We start from the raw sequence: 5,240 nt of genomic DNA on the forward strand, positions 1-5,240 counted from the left end.
TAAGAGACAGGTGGCTGGGGCTGCCCTGTACCGGGGTGGGGGGCCTATGGAGGACAGGGGGTGCCCTTATAGCTGCTTTGTCCTCTAGCTGGGGCCCTGTGGGGTGAGGGGGGCTTACAGGTGGGGGCCACCCAGTGCAGGGGATATGGGAGTCATGATAGGGTGGAGTCAGGGCTGGGGGGGGCCAAAAAGACAGTGGTGGGGTCCCCGTGGGGTGGTGGGCAGGAGCCGGTGGCAGGGAGGAGGAGCCCTTCCAGGGGGCCCGATGTGTCCCCAAAGTTGGGGATGGGTCGTTGCCTGGGTGGGGGTCGTTGCACAAGGTACTTGTCCTGTCACAGGCGCTGGGAGGTGAGGAGGGGGCTGGGATGATCCCCCCCCACCGCATATTGGTGGCCGGTGGTGGGGCCTCCACTAGCCCCCCCATGGAGGAGGTTGCCCCTTGCTCCGCTGCTCCTCGGGGTTTCTGCGGTGGGAACTGGGGTCTGTGTGGGAGCAGAGCCCCCCGCCCCGTGCTCTGGAGCCCCCAGACTCGGGTGCTCTGCGGCCTCCTCGTGGGGCGGTAGCCAGGGCCAGCTGCCTCCAGCCGTCTGTGGCCGTGGCCACTGTCTGGAGGGAGTCCAGGAGCCCGCGTCGGCCAACACGCGAGGGCTTGGCCCTCGGAGGAGAGCGTCCGGGAGCGAGGGCTGAGCTCAGCAGCCCCCCGCTCGCCATCGGGAGGAGCTGGACCAGTGGGTCAACTGCGGCGATGTTCTACAGCCCTGCCCTCGCCGTCAGGGGCTCCCCAACCTTCAGGGTCTCCCCAACCTTCGGACTCTTTGGATCAGGGTGTCCCGTGGAGCCACCGTGTGCCGTGTGGGCTGGACACACCTTTACGACTTGGTTCTGGTGACGGGCAGAGGGGCCCGAGTCGGGATTTTTTGGCCCCGGCCTTTTGCGTAGTGCCTGCCTGACCCTCCCCGGGAGGCCAGGCCGCGGCGGGGGAAGATCTGCCCACCCTCAGCCAGCACCCCGGGGGCTTCGGGGCTCGAGGACAACCCCGACACATCGCTGCTGATGGTGATGGCGGTTGCGTAAGCGCAGGCTCTGGCACCAGCAGCGCTTGAGCCGAGGGGGATGTAGCCCAGATTTACTCGTTAGCTGCGTTCGTTAGCAGCAGCACAGAGGAAGAAGCTGAATCTTCTGCCGTTTGTTGGAAAAATTCGAAGCTGGTCGCTCGCTGAAGTGCTGGTGGCGTGAGGACGGGCCCAGGCTGAGCCCGGCCGCGTCCTCGGGGGAAGCTCCGTCAGCACGAGCTGAACCGCTGAACTCACGGTGGCCAAGCGGCCAATCCCTTCTGTCCCCACCGAGGTGGAAATTATTTAATCTCGTTTCTAGGCTCATCCATTCTACCCGAATTCCTGCCCCGGGATAACACCTGGGTTTGAGGGACCACGGGCTGGGAGTGACATGCGCCAGGCCAGGTGTTGAGTGGGCAGAGGTGTCGCCGGATCAGAGCACTTTTCTGGCTCCTCACTTAATTCTACAGCAATTATTGAGCATGAGCTTAATTATTTCCCCCCTTGGAGGGGGATTTACGTGCTCTGCTGCGTCTGGCCTTGACCACGCCGGACCCTTCCCAAGCAGTGCCAAACCTAAAGCAAAGCCCTTCTGTCGCTCCGGGGGGGGCTGCGGGGGGTCCCTGTCCTGCTGGCCGTCCCTGAGGAGGTGAGCTGCTTGCTTTGCTCTCTGGAGGAAGTACAGGGCGAGGGTTTGACCCCCCCACGGGTTCCCATTTGCTTTCCCTCGGCAATAAACACCCGTTTCCTTGTCCTCTGGGCTCGGGGCTTTGCCGTACGACCTGGTGGGGCCGTGGCGAGATGGTGGGAACTGCTTTTCCGCTTACCGGGGGGCACTGATGGGTGGTTTATTCTGCACAACCGCAAAGCCACGGGGCCGTGGGTGCTTTTGGGGCTGGCGGCGAGCGGGGGGTGCTCAGCACCTCACACATTCCTCCCCCCGTCCCCGACGTCACAGCGTGATGCTCTGCAGTGATGCTGCCGTGTCATCCCCAGCAATGTTAATCCTGCTGCATAATTGGTAACGAGGGAGAGAGCCGAGCCAGAGGGGAAGCCCCTTTTTGGGGGAGGTTTCACCCAGGGGTGAGATATTTTCCAGTTGAAATCGCTGCCGAGAGCCGTCCTTAGCTCAGGGGTGGGAGGAATATGAAATAGCAGCCTGGCTTCTTCCAGCCCCTGGCTCTGCCTTTGCGCTCCAGCGTCACCTTCCTGGGAGACGCCGAACGCTGCAACGGAATTAAACGGGCTCCTTCGGTTGTTCCTGGATTAGATTTTTCTGACTTTATCCTGCATGCCGTGATCCGGTCTTAAAAATGCCCGTATCCACCAGGACGGGGCCGGGATGCTTCTCCAGTTCTGTTGGGCTGCTGCTTAGCCCGGGGGTCTCTCCCTGTATACATATATATATTTATTTTCTTCCTTCTTGCATATCATTCCCACCCGCTCCTTGTCTGGCTGCTGAAATAATCCCACATCCCTGTATTTGACACCTCTGATGCCTCAAAATCCTGGGAAGCTTTGTCAGGATCCACTTTTGGCTCTTCCTTCTTACAGGAAACTTACTTAAACCCCCAAAAATTGATGTTCGAAAGATGCAGTTAAAACAGTTTGTAGAGGGAAGTAAATATGAGGAGGAAAAATCATGAGCATCCTCCAAGTTACCCGATCCTGATCCGTGTGTGATTTTTTTGGGAGCCATCACAAAATCCAGAGGATCACAAAATCCGCAGATGCTCAGAGGGTCTCCACCTGGTAATTACTAATTACTCTGAATATCTGGAGATAAAACTGCTCATCGCTCTGGAATTGCTGTTTTGGGCTCCACCTGGACAAGGCGATGGAGGAGCAGCCCGGCAGCGCATCTGACGTGGCTCACGGCTCATCGGAGGCGGCGCTGGCGTCACCGGAGGCGAAACGAAGGTCGTTGGTGGGTCCTGGCCCGAGGGCGATGCACCCCTTGGCATCAAGAAATGAACTCTGAGGACCACAGAGCATCTCCCACCCTTCCTCCTCTCCTGAAAGCTGCCAACTGGCAAACCAGGAGTGTGGGGTTTTTGCAGCATGTCGGCGTTAATTCCTCGTGAGGATCCGCGCTCGTTAGTCCTTGGACGAGCTTCGAGCCGGCAGGTTTTCCTGGTGGGCTCTTGGAGCCCTGTGGCTGGAGCAGCTCTGCCTCGGGAGGCTCTTTGCATCCCCAGTCACACGAGTTCCATCTCTGTCCTGAACCCCTCCCCGCTGCCAAAGACAATTCCAGCAACAGCTGACATGGAAAAAAAAAATATTTTTAGTTGAGCTCTTTTCAGTGTGGTTTAAGAGCGGAAAGAAGGGGAATTGGGGTTGCGTGGCCGCTTCCTCACAGCATTTGAGTTAAGTTTTTTCTTTCTCCATCGCAGATCCCCTCCTTGGGACTTTGCCTCCATTTAAAAACTGAACAAAACCTGCAAACGGCCTATTTTCATTTTCTCTCCCCACCCCGACTCTTGCCACCATCGTTAATAGATTTTTTTTTTTCTTTGGCTCAGGAGGCGAGGAGGGAGGAGAAGAGGCTTTCCCTGCAGGATAAGCCTGGGATGAGCCAACTCTTTGCCCTCTCTCTCCTTAAACCTTCGCTTAAGCCAGACCCTGACCTCAGGGCCAGAAATCCTCACGCCACTGCAGAGCCCAGTCCCACGCGAGGGTGAGGGTCTCTCATCCTCTCCCAGAGAGGCTCTGGGGACTTTTCTGGGCACCCAACCCCCTGCTCTGTGCTGGGTCTTGGGGGCTTCTGAGCTACTGGACCTGCCTCTGTGCCCTGAGTATTTTCAAAAGTGGATTTTTTTTTATTTCAAAAAAGGAGTAATTTGAGCTAATAAATGAATTAAAATGGCCTTTGCATCACACGGGTGCTGCTACCACCACGCTGCTGGAGGAGGAGGAGGAGGAGGAGGAAGAGGAAGCCTGCGTGGGCAGGGGAGCTTCTACCATGGAGAAATGAGATGAAAACTTCATTTTCCTGCTGCTCCATCCCCGCAACATCTCCGAAGCTGCTGCTCCTGGTTCCCCGTCCTCGGCCCCAGTTGTGCCTCAAGGCAGCACCCCTGGGTGGGTGCCCACTTTGCTGGGTTTGGCTTCTCTTCCCCCAGCTCTGGGGCAGTTTTGACCCCCCAGCGCAGCAAATTGATGCTTTATGAGAAACACAATTAATATGAACCATCTCCTGGTGGCTCCGTCCAGGGAAGGGTCCAGGCTCCGTCCCCGACCGCAGTTTGATGCTGCCGGTGCGGGTGTCCACCTGGATACCCTCACCGATTTTTCTCACCGTAAGTGAAGGGGTTTTAGATGATATTTTGAAGATTTGCATTGGAGGGAATAGGAGAAACCACAGAGACTCTCCTCATTCATTATCTTCTTCCTTAAACGAGGCCGACGAAGACGCCTGAGCCCTGGGACGAGCATCACCGTGCAGGCAGCACCCACAGGAGCCCGACCAGGGACCTCCTGAGCACAGGAACGGGGCCATTTTGGGGCGATTGAACGTGGTAAAACAAGGTGGGGAGGGGACACACCTGGTGGCAACGATGCTCAAGTGGGTGTTTTCCGCCTCTGCTTTTCCCCTCGGATGATGTGTGCAATCGATGTCGTTAAATCAGCTCCTTAATTGGGCTGATGCTTAACGTTGGTTCAACAGCTGCTTTTTTCTCCCCCTCCTTTAGCGGCAGGATTAAACAATTTGCCAACAAAAAACCCCAACCACCCTGAAAAGCTGTGTTTAAACCCAAGCCGTGACATCTGTGGGTCAGGGAACAGCATCCTGCTCGGGGGCTTTGCCGTGGCCCTGGTGCCGCTGCGGCTCTGGCACCGCTGAATCCTTTTTGGGGGGGAAGAAGGGCACCAGCGTTTCCCTTTTGGCTTTAAAGATGCTGGAGGCGATGCAGAGCCCGTCCCTGAGCTTCATCCGGGTGTGGGCAGAGCTTCCCCTTGCCCATTTGCCCCCGAATCACACCCAAAACCCCCTGGTCCCCCCCGGGGCTGCCGTACCCGGTTGCCGTTGGCTGAGATGTTTTTTTTCGAAGCTGGTTGTTCCGTTGCCATGAGAACGGTGGTTGAAGCAGAGGAAACACAAAGCGGAGAGGAGCGGGTGGGTGCTGGGCTCCCCGGGGCCGGGACGGGGCATCCCGGGAGAATCCCGGCTCCAGCCTGGCCCCG

General features: G+C 57.8%; 1 protein-coding gene across 1 annotated transcript in view; it reads left to right on the plus strand.

The window, feature by feature from the left end:
• Positions 1-318: 318 nt before the first annotated feature.
• CSRNP2 (cysteine and serine rich nuclear protein 2) overlaps positions 319-5,240 on the plus strand; it is a gene marked incomplete at its 3' end in the record, with an annotated part of 9,244 nt that continues 4,322 nt past the window's right edge. The window contains exon 1 of the mRNA XM_026867627.1: positions 319-1,704. The remainder of the gene's footprint in view (positions 1,705-5,240) is intronic.

The sequence above is a fragment of the Athene cunicularia genome, unplaced genomic scaffold (assembly GCF_003259725.1).
Source record: "Athene cunicularia isolate RWA unplaced genomic scaffold, athCun1 chrLGE22_part1, whole genome shotgun sequence".
Classification (NCBI taxonomy): Eukaryota; Metazoa; Chordata; class Aves; order Strigiformes; family Strigidae; genus Athene; species Athene cunicularia.